This window comes from Spermophilus citellus (assembly GCF_964194105.1).
Source record: "Spermophilus citellus genome assembly, chromosome: 4".
In the NCBI taxonomy this organism is placed as follows: domain Eukaryota; kingdom Metazoa; phylum Chordata; class Mammalia; order Rodentia; family Sciuridae; genus Spermophilus; species Spermophilus citellus.
This window is the reverse complement of record NC_138185.1, coordinates 54,025,185-54,047,535: the sequence shown is the minus strand read 5'-3', so window position 1 is coordinate 54,047,535 and position 22,351 is coordinate 54,025,185. Positions and strand designations below refer to the sequence as shown.

Genomic DNA, 22,351 nt, shown 5'->3' with positions numbered 1-22,351 from the left:
CATACTGAAGCGGCGCACGCTGGTGCACAACTGTAATTCCAGCAGCTCAGGAGGCAGAGGCAGGAGTATTACAAGTTCAAAGGTAAGTCTCTATAACTGAGTGAAACCCTGTCTCTAAATAAATAAAAGGCTGGGATGTAGCTCAGTGGCTAAGCACTCCTGAGTTCAATCCCTGGTGTCAAAAAAAAAAGGAGGAAGCAAGCAAGCACACTAAACACATGATTAAGTATTCAAGGGCAAAAACAAACATTATACCTAAAACTTACACTCACACGTTCAGGAAAAAAAAAAAAAAACATACAGAGAAAAGGATAAACCCAATGTGGTGTCGACAATCAAGACATCTGGATGAAGAATTTAGGGGAATTATTTTCTGTTATTTAAAATTTTGAAATAATTTTACTTAATTATCAAAAGACAGGCTAGTTAAAAATTATCATTTGGAGAAGTTGCAAATACTGTCATTAGGAAAACATCACAGTATAAAGTTTTTTTGTAATATTACATATTCTATCCACCAGCAAATCATGAAATTATAATAAGAGACTTCTTAAAAGCTCTTAGACTATTCAAAAAGATTTTCAGAAATATAAAAAGGTTGTTTTTTTTTAAATCTTTAATCTGTTTTATTAAAGCTTAAAGCTTCAATATTTTGTCTTTTGGATTTTTCTTTCTCTCTCTTTTTTTTTTTTTAAACATAATCATGATGGTAATACCTCATTATATGCTTTGAGGTTTCCTGGACAAAAGCCTGTTACTATTTCTGACCCTAATTCATCCTTTTTGCTGGCTGTGCTGTGGGCATAACATCAGTTTATTATAACCAATAATTTACAGTGCCTCCTAGTTGCTAAATCACCACTATATGCATAGATGATTCAGAGGGAAAAAAAACAAACTAGTATATACACTAAAACCAACCTACTCAACAGTTATTTAAGAAAAAACTTGGTCCTTAATTTCCCCTCTAATATAAACATGATACTTTTTAATCTGCATAGATTATACAAAGCTTCCCAAACAAGGAGAAAAAAATATACAGCTCTAATAAACTTATATAGCTACTTGTTGAAAGAGTCATACTCAAAATTGAAGGGTCCTGTGATAAAAAAAAAACTATAAGAGTCTAACATTTTTGTCCATGACTATCATCATTAGCATTCTAACATCTGAACATGCAAATACGACACTTGTTCTGCTCTAGGTGAAAATTTTAATTTTGGAAATAGTCTAATAATTTGTTCTACCTCCCATGCTCTTAATATGGTATTATTTTCTATTTCAAGTATTGATAGCTAGTAAAATGCTCCATGCTTAAAATAATAATAGTTATTTTTTATGTATATCACATAATATTTGCACTCCTAAATGAGAAGTTTCATTTCAATCACAAACCCACATCTGTCCCCTTTCTCTCTCCCTGGGGCAGCCTCAGAGCTAAGAAGGATGATTTAGGAAATGGGATAGAGGTCACACAGACAAGATGTGAGATTAGACAGACAAGAAACGGAGAACATGTCTCCAATCAGCAGGAGAACCAATTTCCAGGTTTGTTTCTCAAGAGGCACATGATCCATGTGCTGAGACCCAAGGTAGAGGACAGGATGCCTCACAATGTTGCAGTAGCACTTCCTCCTCAGCTGGTATAGCAGCCAGCAGGACTGCTGGAGATGGTCTGCTACACGAGATGGTCATAACAAGGCTGTTTCCTGTGCAAATGCTCTGGAAAGAAGCATTATGTAAGATGACAGCATACAAATAACACTTCAGAAAACAAATGAACACTCATCAAATTATGCACTGAAAGAATATGGTGTTTTATGGAAAGTCAGTAAACTATGGAATCTAAGAAGCTAGAAAAGGCATCATGAATAAACTGAATAAACTGGCTAAAGAAAAGAAGCAAACCAGACTTTATCAATTTGTGAGAGAACATGTCATTTCCTCGGTTTTTTCTTTTTTTTTCCTCCTACACAGGCGTATTCCCTGATAGCAGAAAGTGAATATTCCCATGGCTTAGGTCATAGTCTAAAGCAGCCCTCCAATAAATATTAAGGTTATTGTTTTCAATCTTAAAAATTCACATAAATCGCTCTTACTCTCTTATTCTCCCCCCCTCTCTTACTCTCTCCCTTTCTTACTCTCCCCCTCTCTTCCTCACTCTCCCCCTCTCTTCTCTCTCTCTCTTCCCCCTCTCCTTTTCTCTCTCCTCCTCCTCTCTCTCTCTCTCTCTCTCTCTCTCTCTCTCTCTCAACCCCCTTCTCTTTGCGACTGGCTGCTACAGTCCTGCTAATAAAATCTCAGACAGGTAAAAAAAAAAAAAAAAGATAAAAATTCACATAAATCTGCATGATATTCTATGATATCCATGTTTATTTCATTATAAACATTACCCTGGCTCCCCCAAACGTCAGGTAAAATTAACATTCTAAGAACTTGGGCCATGTTTATCCCTGCTACCTACTTGACTCTATACTGGCATAGCTGCATACTCTCTGGAGAAACGTGGTTCCAAATTAAAATTTTATTTAAGAGAAACCAAAGTAAACCACACCATACCACACCAAACCGAAGGAAACAAATAATATCTGAAGGGGAAAATATTAACAAGATATCTGAAACAACTTTTTTTTTTTTTTTGGTAGTGCTGGGGATTGAACCCATGGCCTTGTGCATGCAAGGCAAGCACTCCACCAACTGAGCTATATCTCCAGCCCTGAAACAAATATTATCTAACATATTTCTCAGAAAAAGTCCACTCCTGATAAATGTATTTTATATTAACACAGCATATACAATAAAAAAAAAGAAAGAAATCACTACCTAAAATGGGAATAAAAGGCTTGTCTTCTATACTACATTTTTGGAAATAAAAAAAAAATTCTTTGGCAGAAAGAACAGGAAAGAGTCACATCCATACAAACCTTCAGAATGGTAAGAATTAGTATCATCAAATGCTCCTCAGCTTAGCCTAACAACAGTAGTATTTTAAAAATCACTCATTTGAATTTTCAGAATACAGCTCATGATACCAGCCGGCTAGCTACAATAATAGAGCACTTCACAAAGTATATTTTCCTTAAAAACCTAGTAACCTTTATCACGTTCTCCATACGTGTTAATTTGTCAAACATTAAATGCCTCATATAGTAACCTCAAAGAGGAATACCGAAATGATCAAGATAAGACCCAATCTACTAGGAAAAAGACAAAGCTGAATGTCTGGCACAGAGAAATAAATACCCAAGAAAACAGATCTTCAAAGAATACAATATCAAAATAGAATTTTTTTATTTGGTGAAATTTCCCTACAAATGTTCAAAAAACTCTTAATATAAGGGCTACAGTGACATGTGCCTGAGTTAGGTATCACCTGGAATTAGGTAACTGAAATTAAAAGCCTATTTCAAGAGGCGGGAGATGTATTTCAGTGGTTAGCATGCGCTTAGCATCAAGGCTCTGGATTTGATCTCCAGCGTGTGCATGTACACACACACACAAACACACAAGCCTATTTTAAGACAGATGTAGGCTTTTTGCCCAACCAACCCCAACTTTTCTGAAGTAAAAAGACACTTGTGATCTGGGATTGTGGCTCAGTGACAGAGTGCTTGCCTTGCAAGTATGAGGCACTGGGGTCAATCCTCAGCACATATAAAAATAAATAAATAAAATAAAGGTATTGTGTCCATCTACAACTAAAAAAAAAAAAAAAAAGAGAGAGAGAAAGAAAAAAACAAAACACTTGTGGGCTGCTAAGGCAAGAGGACAGTAAGTGTGAGGCCAGCCTGCAGCAATTTAATATAATAAGGGAGACCGGGGATGTAGCTCAATGGTAAAGTGTTCCTGGGCTCAATCCCCAATACCAAAAACAAAACAAGACAAAAAAAACCCTCAAAAGGCACTCCTGGGATCAAGCAAGGCTAAGGGAGACAGGCACAAAAGCCCAGCAGTGGGTGTCAGAGCCCAGACTGAGAAAGGGTCCTATGCATGCTGGGAGTGGCAGTGCTGGTTGAGTAGTAAGGACAAGACGGCACCAGCGGAAGAAATGTAGCACCAACAGGAGATTGCACACATACAGCACAAATTGATGCACTAAGTAAATCTCCGAGGATGATGAGAGCTGGTTTTCTCAACTGTCTAAGAAAGGAATTACAACATGGAAAGAAAGAATAAAGAACTTTTTGGTGGTGAAATGGAATTTGGGGTATTAGTGTGAAATTATGGAGATACACACATACTTTTCCTAGTTCAATCCACTGAAGAGGCCTGCAAACAGCAACAACCCAACAGAAGTGAGCATACTTAGGGCCAGATTTTGTCTTCTAAATATTTTCTACTATAAGGAACAAGGGTCTTAGAGAAATTAGGACAGGAAAACATAAGAGTATGGAACATCTTGCTGTACCAGAAAGCAAGAAATTTTGCTCAGATAATATAGAAACATATCCAGAAAAACACAGAACCCTCACAAAAGAACTGGACAAATCTGGGATAATTAAATAAGAAAATATAATAACAGTAAGAGATTATAACCCATTGAACAAAATAGGAATGCAAGAGTCTATATTCATACAAACACATACATGAATAAATAAATGGGAAGAGGAATAAACTTTACTTACAGCTAATAACAGTAGAAGCAATGGCAGGATTATAAAATCACCAGTTGGCAAACATCACAATATTAATTTATTCAGTCAAGAAACATCAATGGATGCTAAAACATAGGTGTGAGTTTGAAGAACAGGATATTTATATAGCCTTAAAGCAGCTCTCCACAAGTGTGCTTACTAATTATAAGAAAGAAAGTAACTTTGCAATGGAGAAGCCTGGCAGACACCACCATAGTGGAACAAAGAAAAATCATGAACTGCTAAAATTCAAGGAGAAGACAGTGTCACTTCTGTAATATTTCTGCTAAAATGCATACTATATATATCAATTCAGAAGAAAACAATTTTAAAAATCCAAACTAATTAACATTCCACTGGTCTGTAGTCTTCAAAAGTGTCAATATCATAAAACTCAAGTCTGAGGACATATTTCATATTTAAAGTGAATAAAGAGACATAAACACAACATTTAAAAATCCATTCATTTTAATAACATTTCAACTTATATATAGATTTGTAGAAAAATAATAAAGAGATAGCTCACTGTATTCCACAGACTTTTTCTATTTTAAATAAAAAGAGTTGAGTTTAGACTGGAATTATACACATTCAGTGTTTCATTGGGGTAGGGAGGACTGTTAAACAAAAATAACAAATACAAGGTCAGTAGCTAAGCAACAATAAGACATGTTTGCGTGTAGTAAACAAAGAAGAAAAGGCAGTAAAAATGAATCTTTCTATACTTACTTTATTTAATTTCCAGCATAGGTCATAATCAAATCAGTAACTGCTCCAATTGCTAAGTATTATCTCAGAACACACACTAGGGGCTCTCTTCAGTTTATTGGTGGGAGAGGACAGATATAGGAATAACATTATCAGTGTAAAAACAAATCTACTGGCATGTAATTCATCTGCCCTGAAGGACAATTTAAACAGCAATTTCAACAAAGTATAAAAGTACCTTAAACTTTGCAATGAAAAACCCTTTAAGGTTAGTCTTACAAGTTAGTACTGTCAAAATACTCTCAAAGTACTTGTCTTTATCTAACATCGTTATTTCTCTTCCCACCTACAGGCTAACCCTCATAAACTTTTGAGTGCTGGGCTGGGGTTGTGACTCTGTGGTAGAGCACTTATCTAGCACGCATGAGGCACTGGGTTTCATCCTCAGCACCACATATAAAACAAAGTTATCATGTCCATCTACAACTAAAAAAAAAAATTATTGTAATTAAATGACTGCAAAGGGCTGGGGTGTAGCCCTTAGCACATGCTAAGCATGTGTGATGCCCTGGGTACCAATCCCCAGTCACCCCGCCCCCTGCCCCCCCCCCCACAGACAACAGAGGAGGAAAATGGGAGAAAGGAGAGGAAAACTGTGCCTTTAGAATACAAATGAACCAGAAACAGACCAACTCATAAAGATGAGGCAAGTTTGAAACAGCTCAGTCCCTGTTGGGCGTAAGATAACCTGTTCTTATGTTCATTGTCAAAAGCAAATTAAGGTTCTCATTGGAGAACACTAATCATATCCGGGGACTTGCAATGTTTTACACACAATGTTTGCAATTGAGTCAAAAGTTACTAGTCATGGCAAACGGACTTGGGAGTTCTCAGGTTTAAACGTGGTCATGTTTCTCCAGTATTATCTCAATGAGCAAGGAGATTGGGTCTACACGATGAAGAAATTTGACCCGATGGGACAACAGACCTGCTCGGCCCATCCTGCTTGGTTCTCCCCGGACGACAAATACTCGAGACACTGAATCACCATCAAGAAACGGTTCAAGGTGCTCATGACCCAGCAACCGCGCCCTGTTCTCTGAGGGTCCTTTAAATTTCATGTTTCATTTGTCACCTGCTCGGTTTCAGAGAATCCATAACCAAATGCATCAATCTGTGAGCCATGAAGCTTTCTTACCACCCATGCCCTTTGGAATCCAGTCTCCTCTGATTGCCTTTGATCATGCTTGTATGAGGCCATCAGGGTGGCATCCTCTTTAAAGGGAACACGTTTTTCATATTTTGAATTATTGCCACGTTATTAAAGATAAAATGATTTGAAAAAAAAAAGTTATTAGTCATGCCAGTATTAGACCCACAAATGACTGAAAACTGGGATGGAGAGGACAAATACAAGAAATCCATACTTACAACATATAGACTTTAATATCAAGTGATTAATATGTTCAAGAAATAGGTGACAAAGTGGGGAATTTCAGCAGAGAACATTAAGCTACTAAAAACACCAAATGGAAAACCCCAAACTAAAATATTCTGATAAAATACAAATAAAACATAATAGGTTTACGGGCAAACTACAACTGAAAAGAATATAAATATGATCTCAAGGAAAAATACCTTAAACCAATAGTAAAGTCTAGGTAATAAAAGGTATATTGAAATACTTGGAGGAAACATGTACCAATGGCTTCGATTTACCTTCAAATACATGAAAAAATAAGATGGATGGACATACACATAATAAAGGAAGTATAATAAAACACAGAATCTAAGTGTGTATATACAAGCATTCACTAAAAAAATATTTCAGCTTTGATGGAAATTTTGCAAAAATTTTTGAAAAAAAAAAAAGAAACTGAAATAAATTTCCCTAACAAAAACTGAATTCATCAACATCAAGACCTGCTTCACAGAAATTCGAAAGAGTTAATTCTTCTGAAAGGAAGAAAATAATCACAGATGGAAGAACAAAGATGCATGAAGGAATACAGAATAAGAGAAGGGTAACTATAAAGGTAAATCTAAACAGAAATTAACTGCATGAAACAGTAATAAAGATGTCTTGTAGGATAAACACACATGACAACAGCCCAAATGGTGGAAGGAGTAAAATGGAGTTGCAGAGTTCTAAAATCCTTGCATTTCCTGGAAAATGAGATTTACAGTCTTTAATAAGTCTAAACTATATGACATCATCTGTACTAGTTAAACACTAAATAAATGGCAGAGAAGAAAAAACAAACACAAAAAAAGTAATCCAAAAGAAGGGAGGAAAAGAGATTTAGAAGAGGTGGACTAATAAAACACAAGTAGTAAAAATAGTATATTTAAACACATGTGTCAGTTATTATATTAAAAGTAAACAGACTGAATACTCTAAAACTATTCCTGCCAAGTATAGTGGCGCATACCTATAATCCAAGGGGCTTGTGAGGCTGAAGCAGGAGGATCACAAGTTCAAAGACAGCTTGAGCAACTTAGCCAGGCCCTAAGTAACTTTAGCAAGACCCTGTCTGAAAATAAAAAATAAAAAGGGATGGGGATATGGCTCAGTAGAAAGTGCTTTCTTAGCATATGCAAGGCCCTGGGTTCAATCCCTAGTACTATGCAAAACAAAACAAAACCACACACACAAACAAAAACTACTCCCAAACTGAAAAAAATTACAAAATGTGCTGTCAAATACAAAATAGGTAAGCCCTAGGCTTATTACATTTACTCCATACGACAGCTCACATAAAAGATCTAAAGTGAAACGGTATAAATGATAACAGTGCCCTAGATTAAAGTCACTCAAACTATTCCAAAATACAACAGCAGGAGAAAATATGTCTCTGCCAGATCAGATCTTGAAGCAAGGCAAACTTCCATGCCAATAAATATTTATTAAGTTCCTACTGCAGTGGGCGATTTCCTAAGATTTGGTGTTTTAAAAACACCAATGTGGTTAAAAAAAGCAAAAATACTAATATTCAGAGGGAAGTGGCAATATAGCTGCACTCTTCATTTTCCCTCCAAAAAGAACTAGCTCTTGAGATCCTAAACACATAGTCCAGGTATGACAAGTAGGTTTCCTTTGGGCCAGTCCTGAGTGACCAGGATCCATCACCTGCAGGGTTGGAGGCAACAGGTGGGGAGGGACTGTGAAACATGCTGGGTACACACATCAGGTGTGCACGCTCAGTACTCATGACTCCACCTGCCCACCTCAGCCTCATCTTACTTCTACTGAAGACGCAGCAACTCCAGGTTAATGGGCACAGCACAGCACATCTCACATCCCACTGCCCTCCCCCAGCACGCACCAAACACCTACCTACCAGGGCCTGTGCAAAATTCAAGGACACTTATTTCACTATAGATTCTATCACAAAAGTACTTATATGCCCTTTTTGCAGGAAAGCAATGACTAAAGCAAGATGTCACCCCACAAGTTTTTTGCTTCCATCTGCCATCTTAAAAGAAAATAATTTTTTTCAATTGGGTACCTCCATATAATTTTAATAGATGTTTATAAGCATATGAACGATATGTAAAGACGTGAAAATACCAAGTATGTTATAGCCTATAAGTCAGGAATTAAAACCTTAAAAGTTTTCTAGAGCACACTATCAATGAGTTTACAATGCCAGAAAGAACAAACTTAGTTTGAAAGGCCACAAAAAATGAAGTATACAAAATTTACTAGAAACTAAGTTAGCTCTTCATGGAGTTGCCATGGCACAGAATCTTCAATGAGGGAGACCCTCATTGCTAAACAAAATTACACATAAGAGGTTGTGAGGGGAATGGGAAAATAAACAAAGAGAGAAATGAATTACAGTAGATGGGATAGAGAGAGAAGTTGGGAGGGGAGGGGAGGGGGGATAGTAGGGGATAGGAAAGGTAGCAGAATACAACAATTACTATTAGGGCATTATGTAAAATTGTGGATGTGTAACCGACGTGATTCTGCTATCTGCATTTGGGGTAAAATTGGGGGTTCATAACCCACTTCAATCTAATGTATGAAATATCATATGTCAAGAGCTTTGTAATGTTATGAACAACCAATAAAAAAAAAAAAAAGAAAGAAAAAAAAAAAAAAATAAAATATATAGAAAAGTAAATTCTCCCAAAGTTATTTTTTATAATCAAATAATTTTCATCTGTAAACAGACTTAAGCGTATTCTTATACCAGCAATCTCATTATATGCCTCTTTGTCACTGCCATTTGACCTTGGACCTTGTTTCTTGTCCCTTGTATATGACCTTGTACATGGTCACAGCACAGGGACCTCATCCTATATATGACCTTGGCCCTGTTTCCTCATTCCCTGGTATGTCTGTGCTGTACAGTCTTCCTCCACAAGGCTCTGAGTAGCAGTTGCCCCACACATGGACTTGTCCCTGCTACCCTGACTTGGGTTTCCTGCAAGACCCTGTTCCTAGGCCTGTTAGTACTTCTCACTGACATGATTAATTTGGTGTCTCTCTCCTGGGACAACTCCTTGGAAGTGGGATTCTTGTCTTACTCATCTTTGATCCTTCTTGACTACCTCGAATGTTTTTATTCTATATTTGTCTGTACTGTTTCTATTTTATGACAGTATAAATATATTCTCAAAAACATTCATTCTTTGCAAGAGTGCATTTAATTAAACCATCAATACTTTATTTTCCTATGAAGGGAAGGGATTGGGCTATGAAGTAAAAACAGTCCTTGCTGGGGCAAAATATCCAAATTAAAGCAAGGATAAAATAACATTCACAGGCTCTACTGCCTGACTGCCCTCAATTTAGTCGACTTTCACTAATTGCTTGGGCTCTTCTCAGAGGACCCCACCCTGCCACTTGAGCCTTTGAACCTCTTTCTCAACCTTCAAGCACCAGTTCAGACCTCGGATCCTCACCTTCCAGCCCAGGGGAGTCGTGCTCATGTTGTCACAGATTGTGTACTTGTTTTCATGTGAGCACCACAGTTGTAACTAATGAAATAATCACCTTGCACAAGGACAAAATTCCAAAGGGCAGAGACCTGTGTATTATCCCCCTGGGTCTCCCAGTGAAGTACAGTGTAGGTACATAATTATTTGCTGGATGTTGATTTTGAAAAGCACTTAATGGCTTACAGAAATTTATATATATATATATATATATATATATATATATATATATATATATAAAAGATTCACAAATATATATTTTATGTGTATATGTAATATACACACAAATACAATTTCTCTTTCTTAAGTTCAACAATGGCAAGGATAGGTATGTTTACTCATCTTAGTGCTCTTGCCACACAGCACCATTATCACACAGTAGGCACTTAATAAAATTTATCTGTTGAAAATTCAAAGTGGATCAAGGACCTAGGCACTGACCACAGACACTGTGCCTACTAGAAGAATAATTAAGCCCAAATTCCATCATGTTGGCTTAGGAAACAAATTCCTCAACAAGACTCCTAAAAGGCAAGAAGTAAAATCAAGAATCAATAAATGGGATGGCTTCAAACTAAAAAGCTTCTTCATAGCAAAAGAAACAATCCAGAACATGAAGAGAGAGCCTATAGAATGGGAGAAAATCTTTGCCACCTGCACCTCAGATAGGGCATTAATTTCCAACATATATAGAACTCAAAAAACTTAACACCAAAAAACAAATAACCCAGTCAACAAATGAACAATGAAACTGAACAGACACTTCACAGAAGAAGAAATATGAATGGTCAACAAATATATGAAAAAAGGTTCAACATCACTAGCAATTACAGAAATGCAAATTAAAACTAAGATTTCATCTCACTCCAGTCAGAATGGCAGCTATTATGAAGACAAACAACAATAAGTGTTGGCGAGGATGTGGGGAAAAAGGTACACTCATACATTGTTGGTGGCACTGCAAACTGGTGCAGCCAATATGGAAAGCAATATGGAGACTCCTCAAAAAACTAGGAATGGAACCAGCATTTGACCTAGTTATACCACTCTTCGGCATATACCCAAAGGACTTAAAATCAGCAGCTACAGTGACACAGCCACATCAATGTGTATAGCAGCTCCATTTATAATAGCTAAGTTATGGAACCAACCTAGGTGCCCTTCAACAAGTGAATGGATAAAGAAAATGTGGTACATATACACAATGGAATATTACTCAGCCATAAAGAAGAAAGAAATCATGGCATTTGCTGGTAAATGGATGGAGCTGGAGAATATCATGCTAAGTGAAATAAGCCAGTCCCAAAGAACCAAAGGCCAAATGTTCTCTCTGATATGCAGATGCTTACAAGAGGTGGTGGTGAGGAGGTTCACCAGATTGGACAAGGGGAAGTGGGGGAAAGGGAATGGGAAAGAAAGTAGAATGAATCAGACCTAACTATATGAATATACGACCAGTATAACTTCACGTCATATACAACTACAAAAGTGGGAAGTTACACTCCATGTATGTATGTCAATATACACTCTACTGTCATATATAACTAAAAAGAACAAATAATTTTTTTTAATTTATCTATTTAACAACAAATGAGTGAACGATTCATGTACATCTCTTCAAAATCCTTTTGGGTTGTTAATAATCACCTAGGTATTAAATATGGAATGCAATAATCTATTAGCGTTTAGACTTATCTTTAAAATATTTGCCATTAAGGATAAGCACTCTGTATTAATATTCTAGATGCCTAAGGCACATGAAAAACCATAAAAATAGAAAATTCAAACCAACCCCAAAGATCAATCCAACAATTTTCCATATCCTCATAGAGTTAGGCAAAAAAAAAAAAAAAAATGGAAAGAGCCACTTGCCTAAATTATAAACAGAAATACAGAATCAAATAAAAGCCCCTTAGGCTGGGTTTTTTATGGGGCTCTAAAATCTCTTCCTAAAACAAAAAGTGCTGCTATGTAACTATTAAGATAGCTCAAATCCAAAACACTGACAAAGTCCCCTTCTGGAGAGTATGAAGACCAGCTGGAACTCTCATTCACTGCTACTAGGAATGCGCAACAGTACAGTCACAGTGGGAGACAGTGTGGATCTCCAAGCTAAACAGCATCTTAGCTAAACTCCACAATTACATTCATGTATTTACCCAGTGATTTAAAAACACATCCACACAAAAACATGCATATAAAGGTTTTTAAGAGCTTTATTCTAACTACCAAAACCTGGAAACAACCAAGATATCCTTCAACAGCTGAATACACAAACTATGGTACATGTCCGTAACATGGAATATTATTCATCTATAAAAAAGAAATGAGATATCAAGCTACAAGAAGACATGGATGAATCTAAATGATAAGTGAAAGAAACCAGTCTGCATACTGTGTAGTTCTAATTATATGACATTCTAGAAAAGGCCAAACTATGGAAGAGTGGTTGCCATGGTCTTGGTAAGGGGTGGGGGGAGAGGAGCACTGAATAGTGAAGTGCAGAGACTTTCCAAACAGTGAAACTACTCTGTAGAAAAGTTAATGGAGCCAGGTGTGGTGGCAAATGCTTGTAATTCCAGTGGCTTGGGAGGCTGAGGCAGGGGGATCACAAGTTCAAAGCCAGCCAGAGAAATTTAGTGAGGCCCAGAGCAACTCAGCAAGACTCTTGTTTATAAATAAAATGTATTAAAAAAGGACTTGCAATGTGGCACAGTGGTTAATGTGGCTCAGTGGTTAAGCACCCATGGGTTCAATCCCCAGTACAAAAACAAAAGAATAAATTTGCCAGTGAATATCTGATAATGCATTTGTCAAAACCCACAGAACTTTATAGTATAAAAGCAATTTCAATGTACACAAACATAAAAAATCATTTAGGAGGTCAAGGAATCCCAGGATAGAATGCAGACTGTGAAAAAACAACCTAAATGTATTATATACATATACAACACCTTCATTGAAGAGGGTGAAGGGAGAAGGTTGCTAAGTAACCTGGAAAATGAGTAGAGACTTCAAGATTAAAGGCAAATGAAACGGCACATAAGCACTACCACTGTAGTCTGGCTGGTGAAGTTGTTTCCCATAAGGATACATGATAAAATTCCAAAACCACAAAGAATGAATACTGGATTGAAGAATTAAGTAGATGAGTGGCAGACGGTGAAAGCCAGGCTTCTTACTGCTAGGGTGGGAAGTTGGCAATAAAGAAAAGGGAGGAAGCTAGAATGACCCACCTGGTAAAGATTAGAGTTAGAGAGCACAGTATGGATTCATCTTTTCACTAAAATAAATGCAGATGGTCATATACTATTATGGTTTGGATATAAGTTGTCCCCCCAAAACTGCTGTGTTAATGCAGGAGGTAAAATGATTAGATTATGAGAGCTATGACCTAGATGAATCCATTTGATGGATTAATAATTTGAATAGATTTCTGGGTGGTAACTATAGGCAGGTGGGGCATGGCTAGAGGAAGCAGGTCACTGGGGCCCTGTCTTATCTCCCTAGCTCCTCCTTCTCCTCTTTCTGCTTCCAGCCACCATGAGCTGAGTCAAAATAAACTTTCCTCCTCTAAGTTGTCCTGGTCAGGTATTAGGTCACAGCAACAAAAAGTTCCTAACAACCACATACAGAGAAATTTACAGATCTGCCTATATACATAGGTTAGTATACAAATACACCCAGTACCTAGGTCCTGGTTTCTAATAGTATTCTCCAAAAAAATGGATCCTGGGATCCTTAAAGAAACTGCTGATTCTCGGACTGGGGCAGGAAATACACAAGATGAGCCTGGGGCATCTTCTAGCGTCAGAAGAAAGAAAGTGCTATAAAAGAAAGGCAGGTTCAACTGAAAGAACCCCCAAAAGCCAAAACTAGAACAATTTTATCAACAAAATAAATTAGTATATAAGCAACAATAAAACTAAACATCCGGGGCTGGGGATGTGGCTCAAGTGGTAGCGCGCTGCCTGGCAGGCGTGCGGCCTGGGTTCGATCCTCAACACCACATACCAACAAAGATGTTGTGTCTGCCGAAAACTAAAAAATAAATATTAAGAAATTCTCTCTCTCTCTCTCTTTAAAAAAAAAAAAAAAACACTAAACATCCATGAATCCATATCAATAGTCATAAGTAACTAAACAAATGGGGGAGAGTAGACAAATCTCCTGTACAGAAAAATTCTAAATTATGTAGCTATTCCACCCTGAAGGAGTAGAGCAAAACTCCCCCACTCTAGTGTGGGATATCCACAGAGACTTCCTCTCCAAGAGCACAGTATGCAGAGTGGGGAGGGTAAGAATGGCTCTCTAACGGAGAAACCTGACCAACCTGACACAACCAGGTGACCGGGGACAACATCAACAGTGATGGGGCTTAGCGGTTTAGCACCTCTGGGTTCAGCTCAGTTTAAAAAAACTACTACTGATGCTTTTCCTGTGCCAGATACTTAACACAACATACCTGCAAGACAGGTTTTAATCACCTTTTAGAAGAGATGCAACAAGTTTAGAGAACATGGTTCTCCTACAGGTGTGCAGCTCCATGATGGGGCCATAGAGCCCTTGTCCTTACATCTTGAGGGGCCACACTCTGGGTAGCATTCTGTATTTGTTTTGAGGCTGCTATAACAAATTGCCACAGACTTGGCAGCTTGAAAAACAGATACCCTCACAATTCTGGACATTACAAGTCTGAGAGCTGGCAGAGCTGCCCCCTCTCTGAGAAAGCCTGGCTCATTCCAGTTCCTGGTGGCTGCCAGCATTCCTGGGCTCATGGCTGCATGACTCCTATCTCTAATTTTTTCACATGGTTTTGTAGGAGGGAGGGGGACTGGAGATGGAACCCAAGGATACTCTACCACTGAGCTACATCTCAACTCCTTTTTAAACTTTTTAAAAGGATGGATCTTGCTCCCAGGCTGGTCTCAAATTTGAGATCCTCCTGCATTAGCCTCCTGAGTAGCTGGGACTATAGGCATGCGCTGCCACCACGTACTACTTCACCAATCTTTTTGTCTTTTATCCCCCTCTTTGTCTCTCTCAATTAAAAAAAAAAAACAAAACTGTGATGACATTCAGGGCCCACCAGGATAATCCAGGGTAATATCCTCACCTCAAAGAGCTTCAGCTTAAATCTATCTCCAAAGACCTCTTTTCCCAGTAAGGCACTATTTACCCAGAACTTGGGTAAATAGACCAATTGACTACACATGCTGTAAGTCAAAATGATATCAAATGGATTTCCCCTACAAAATTAGTTCTGAATGACAATGACAGGTTTTTTTCTTTCTTACAGGGATTACCACCAAATACACATGAACTCAGCTGTTAATGTAGAAAGCACCATCCTCAACTACAGAGATCATGAATGCTTTCATCAAGGTCAGAGAATTCAGAGGGCTTAAGAAAGAGTCTGACCAGCATCTTTAAAGAGACTGTACAGGAATTTTAAGACTAAGGACTTTAAGAAACTGACCTAGGAATACTGAAAACTTCCTAAGAGAAGATCAAATACCTCTTGTTTGTTCATAGGTTGCTATTCACTACTTTAATCCATTTAAGTTACTACTTTAGCAAGACTCTAACCAACCAACCAACCGAGTACCACAATACCTGTTACCTTGAACATTCTCGTAAATGTATGCACACACTAAAAATATCCCAAAGAAATGCAAGAACCCTAAAGATTTTCCTTTTGTCTAAAATTCTTCACAATTGAACTTTATGGATTCTTTTTAAATGAATACTGGTAATATTTACAACAGCGAAAAAAAGTTTGCAATATTTCGAGTGCAATATTATAAAGAAAACATGATCATTACAGTTAAAACTGCAGGCCCTGCAGTAGATTGCCTGGACTCAAATTCTGAATTTTTCTCTTCACAAGCAGTACAACCTTAGACAAGTTATGTGACCCTGTTTTAGGGGAGAGAAAATTGGGTTAGAATACACTTTAAATAGGTTTTCTCCAGATAACAAAATCAAAAGATATCCTTTAAAACCTCATCTACCTCTAAGAAATTCCTTACTACCAGGACTTAACTGAATCAATTTTCAATAACTTATCTCCTGAACTTAATACTGACTTCTGCCTTCCTGTTAAGACCACGTAAAAGTTCTATCAATCTATAATAACTGTTACAAAATGACTAAGATTGCCTGGTGATCATTTAGCTTTCAGTCTATTAGGGAGTTTTATAGACCAACGATACAAAAGAAAGGCTGAGCCCATGTACATTTCTAAAGCAACTAATAAAGGGTGTGAAGATGCTTCTTGGGGATGTGTTTTTTTCTATGGGAGTGAGAGGCTTATGTCTTTAAAGCTAAACAAAACCATACAAGTCTAAATCAATAGAGGGAGCATCAAATTTCATAATAAATAGTCAAACACAGTGATGCTAGCCTATGGAAGGCTGAGGCTTGAAAAGAATCAGTTCAGGAATTCAAGATCAACTTGGACAACACAGCAAGACTATTAGGGGGAAAAACATGAAAAATAAAAACCTCTACAACACAGGCTCCATAGCTTACAATTCCAAACAAATAGCAATTAGCGTCTGTGGGGGGAAAAGGGAGCAATGCTGACCACAGCCCTCTGTGGTCCACTGGTCTTCAGGCTAGTACCAAAGTTCTATTATTCTCAAGCACTGTTCCACACACCAGTCATCTGCAGATAAAAAAAGTTTCCCTTCATTATTGTAGCACATCTCCCACACTATCCACCCATTCCCTTTAAAGGATTCTCTCTTTAAAGAAGATAATGTTCACTTTGAAAAAATCCTCCCACATTACCACCTTCCAAGCTAACCAAATGTTAAGTGTTCAAACATTTCAAGCTCAAACTAAGCAAATGGAAATCAAAGGTATGGTTTTCCTTCTATCTTACTGGCCTCCCCTGTCTCCTTTGTGGGTCACCCTCATGTCTGACCTCTAACCCCTGAAAGCCCCAGCTGGACCTCAGGATTTCCTCCCCTAGACTTCCCTAAATCCCCAGATGATATCATGTGTCTCTGGCCCTAAATAACATCTCTATGGTGTTAACTCACGTTTGTATCTGTAGCCTGAATTTCCCATCTTCCTCTTCCAGAGGAATTCCACTCCTCCAACTGCTTGGGCAACTTTTCTCTATCCCCATGTCCTATCAGCGCTACCTGCAAAATTCATCCACTGACTAATCACTTCTCACCACTCAGCTGCTAAACAATCTTCCTGCTCACATACCAACCAGAGGAGCAGGGGACTAGTTTGCAAATGTTAAATCCCTGCACGCCCCTGAACCCGACTCCCAAGGCTTTCCCCCCACTCCTCCACCCCTTAGCCTAATACCCAATACCCTCATTATGGAGAGGTCTCGTAAGATCCAGTTCCTAACTCAAAAGATCCACCCACCTCCTGGTCCTGATCATGCACATCACATTCCCTCTGCCTGAAATGATACTTCCCAGATTAAAAAAAAAATAAAATTCACTTCTTACTCTTTCAGCTGGTCTAGCAGCCCCATTCCTCCACTGCTCTATCCACCTCTAGTGCTTGTACTTCTTCAGAAGATTGAGTGACACTTGCTGTTATGTATGTCTCTGTCTCCTCATTTTGTCTCCACATATAAGCAGATGCATATTGAGAGCAGGAGTTTTGCTGGGCTCACTCCTGCAACCCCCCATGTCCAGAGCAGGCCTGTCACACAGCAGGCACAGTTTGTTTTTAACACATTAACCATAAAAAGAAATCTACATTTGCATTACCTGGAATATTTTGACAACCACACTCATCTTGCTCTAATAAACAATAAGAATTCTAAATTATAACAGTATTCATTTATAAACACCTAAAAAGCCCAACAGGTACACCTCTGATATTAAAGGAAATAGAACTTTATTCATCTTGCTGCCTTTAATAAACACACTACAAATAAAACAAAGTCTTATGTTTTTAAAATCAGGGTTCACGTTGCAGGAAAATACAGACATCAAACAAACATGAAAGAGAAAGTAGTAACTATAATATTTTTCTATGAGAGGAAGATTTTAAAAAAGAAAGAAAGAAAAAGCTTTGGAAATAAGTTCCAGAGATCAAAGAAAATAACTCTATACTGATTTCTTTACCCCCACAAGGGTTCAGTGAGAAGAAGTAAAACACTACAGGGTTAAGCTTGATGATGTCAGTAAGAGGGTTAGCATTAAATTGTTGAGTGGATGTTGAAGGATTCTTGCTAGCCAAGGAACAATTTTGCTGTAATAGTACCATGACAAAATTTTTATAGTAATACCACACAGTACATTATAAGCTTGCTCAAATGATAAGCTCTTTTATTAGGGTTAGAAGTCTGCAGCCCTCTCAAACAAAGACCTTTCTGTTTTAGATTTCCTAGAAGTCAATAAGCTACAAATCACATCCTGTACAATATCCACTCGAGTCACAGAGGATCCAGTCTTCTATTGCTTTGCACAGTTTCCCATGGCACAGGGCAGCCCAGAGGATACAGGGGCAGGCAGAGCAACATCCCTTTTGTGTTCAAGTAGACGTCTCTGGGTTCTTCTTTTTAATCTTGAAATCACTTAGATTTTAAAAGTTGTAAACACAGTGAAGAAATTCCCCCTCCATGTTTCACCCAGCTTTACTCTTAACACCGTATTTAACTATGGCACACATATCAAATGAAAAAAGTAATATTCAAATAACACTATTCCCTGAAGACTTTATTTACACTTCACCAGCTTTCCCACTCACGTCCCTTTTCTCTTTCAATCCAGGGCCCCAGGCTACACTGAGTCATCATGTCTCTACTCTGAGCTTCTCAGTCTTTCCTTGCTTTTCATGACCTTGGCACTCTGGAAAAACAATGGTCACACCTTATAGGAAGTCCCACACCTTGGATCTGATGCACGTTTCCTCCTGATTAGGCAAGGGTTGTTTTCAGGGAAGACTATAAGGAAGTGAAGTGTCCTCACTTCATCACACTGGTGAGTACACGACTTAAAGATGACTTATGGTAGGTAAGCCACTAAGTGAGCCAAGAAGTGAGCCACTAAGACAAGCCTACAGGTTAAGAGGAGGGAAATTAAGTTCTATATTCCAGGAGGGAAAATTATCAAAGAATTTGTGATGTTTATAAGCCACCATAGTAATTAATTCTTTGTAATTACTTTTAAAAAAACTAATTAGTTTGTTAGAAAAACCTTAAGTTATAGTTCATATAAACCCTCAAAAGTTGTCTTAAGAATGATTTATCGTCAGTGTACATAAACAGACATTTGCAAAATCATCAACTGCAGAAACAAAAAAAAAAGATTTTAAAATATCATTTAGTTTTAGCTTTATTTTTCTTATTTTTTGAGGATTGTTTTTAATATTTATTTTTTAGTTCTCGGCGGACACAACATCTTTGTTGGTATGTGGTGCTGAGGATCGAACCTGGGCCGCACGCATGCCAGGCGAGCGTGCTACCGCTTGAGCCACATCCCCAGCCCTAGTTTTAGCTTTAAAGTGTCAGTTTAATCTCTAGTCAAAATGTCTTTGTTTCCATCATCTCTGATTTCTTCCCTTGTTCTTACTTGAGGTTTACTGCTGGCCTCTCATCCACACAACCCACTGCTGTTAATATGGCTGGAAGAATAGGGAGAAAGGGGTAGTGGTGTGTGTGAAAGGGTACCATTGTGACTTTGTCTATAATAGTCCAAAAATCCAAATGCCTTTAAATAGGGTAACCCAGGCTATCAAAGTTTCTCCACACTGTCCCCTTAACTCATCCTCCCCTGCTCTATCACCCAGCCCTTCCTTGCTTTCCTGTGTTTGAGCAAAAGACAACTAAAAAGCTTTAAAAGAAAAGCTAGGCAATGAGATGTCCAAATGGGACTTTGAAAAGCTTCACTGAAAATATTGGGAATGTGGAAGGCCACACTCATAAGTGTGGTTGTACATATGGTTAGGAAAGACCTGAGAAAGTCCTAAGTTCTCATCTCTGGCTACTTTGAGGCTCTGCATAAGAAGGAAGTGAAGACTAAGGCAGAGTTGTCAACTGCCTGCCCGTTAAGGGCAAGTGCCAAAAGGTGTGCAGAGCTCTCTGAAAAAAAAAAAAAAAAAGACTGGGAGAGGGTCTGGGGTTGTGGCTCAGTGATAGAGCGCTTGCCTAGCATACCTGTAAGGAACTGGGTTCCATTCTCAGCACCGCATATAAATAAATGAATAAAATAAAGGTCCATTAACATTAAAAAAAAACTGGGAGACTTATCAGTTCAAGGAAACTAAGGAAATCTCTGCCAAAACATTAGTTGAACACTTAGCAAATTGAACAGAGACTTCAGTGGCACACAGAAAAGAATACTTTATGGAACTAGTTCTAAAAAGTCACTAAACAAATAGCAAAGATGTGACAGAGACGGAAGAGAACCTGATTTACAAAGTCATAACAATTAAATGATAATAAATGCTCAGTTTCCAACAAAAATTATGAGTCATGGGAAGAAGTAAGAAAACATAAGGGATAGAAATTATTACTTTTTAAAAGATCCAATCAGAAATTCTGGAATTGAAAAGTACAACATCTTGCTGGGCGCAATGGCACATACCTGCAATCCCAGCAGCTTGGGAGGCCCAGGCAGGAAGACTGCAAGTTCAAAGACAGCCTCAAACTTGACTGAGACCCTAAGCTAAGCCCTAAGCAACTCAGTGAGACCCTTTCTCTAAATTAAAACACAAAAAATGACTGGGAATGTGGCTCAGTGGTCAAGTGCCCCTGAGTTCAATCCCCGGCACCAAAAAAAAAGAGAGAAAAGTACAATATCTGAAATTCAAATAGGCAGAAGATCGAATCGGTGAACCTTAAGGCAGGTCAACTGATATTATCCAGTCTGGAGACTGGGGAAAAAAAAATTGAACAAAGAAAAATGAATCAGCATATGCATGATGGAAATGGGGGGGGGGGCAGCGCAGCAGAAAAAAAATACTTGGAAGAAATATTGGCTGAGAAATTTCAAAAATTAATGAAAAGCAACCCACATACATAAGCTCAAAAAATTCCAAGAATGATAGAGAGATCCACACTTAGGCACATCATAATCAAACTGGAAAACCAAAGAGAAAATCTTGAAAGCAGCAAGAAAAGCAACTCATCACATAAAGGGATCATCATCAGTAAGATTAACAACAGATTTCTTATAGATATCATGGATGGCGGAAAGCCTCCATTCAAAGTGCTAAAAAAACATTGCCAACCCAAAAAGTCTGCATCTAACAAAATTATCCTTCAAAAGTGAATAAGAAATTAGGACATCCTGAGATAAAAACGGAATTCATTATTAGCAAAACCTACCTTAAGAGAAAAAGTAAAGGAACTCTTTCAGGCTTAATGAATGAACACTATACAACAACTTGAATCAATATGAATAAAGAACCCAATAATGGTAACTACATAGCATAAATGTATTTTTCTAATCTGGTTTTAAAAACCACTGCATAAAGCAATTACTATAAATCTGTGTTGACGGGCAAACAAAGTATGGATATATGATTTGTATGACAACAACAGCACAAAGGTGACTCAGGTGATGGATCTGTCCAGGAGCAAAAATTTTTGTTTACTGTTGTTATTAAGTTGATTTTAATCTTAACTAAGTTACTAAGATAATAATTGTAACCCTCAGGGAAACTACTAAGAAAATAGCTTTTTAACAAAATACAGAAATAGACATGACAAGAGAATTAAAATGCTACACTAGAAAATATGTTAAACATAAAAGTACTGAAAAAGAGCAGAACTTCAAAAAAATACAGAAAACAAATAGCAAAATGGCAGACATAAGTCCTACCTTCTCAGTGATTACATTAAATGAAAGTGAATTAAACACTCCATTTACAAGGCAGAGCTGGCAGAATGGACTTAAAAATTATTCAATTATATGCTATCTACAAGAAATACACTTAAGATTCAAAGATACACTTTAAAACTAAAAAGGCAGAAAAAGATCTGCCAATCAAGTGAAATGGTTATGTTAATATCAGACAAAATAAACTGTGGACAAAAAGTGTAATCAGAGACAAAAAAGGAATTTTACAATAATAAA

The 22,351-nt window shown here is 37.6% G+C and overlaps 1 protein-coding gene and 1 pseudogene across 2 annotated transcripts in view; one reads left to right on the top strand and one right to left on the bottom strand.

Moving 5' to 3' along the window:
• Nucleotides 1-22,351, bottom strand: part of CHSY1 (chondroitin sulfate synthase 1) — a 68,640-nt gene that overhangs the window by 24,424 nt on the left and 21,865 nt on the right. The window lies entirely within an intron of this gene.
• On the top strand, nucleotides 6,243-6,445 carry LOC308647263 (H/ACA ribonucleoprotein complex subunit 3-like; annotated as a pseudogene). The gene has a single exon. The product of its transcript is annotated as an H/ACA ribonucleoprotein complex subunit 3-like (transcript).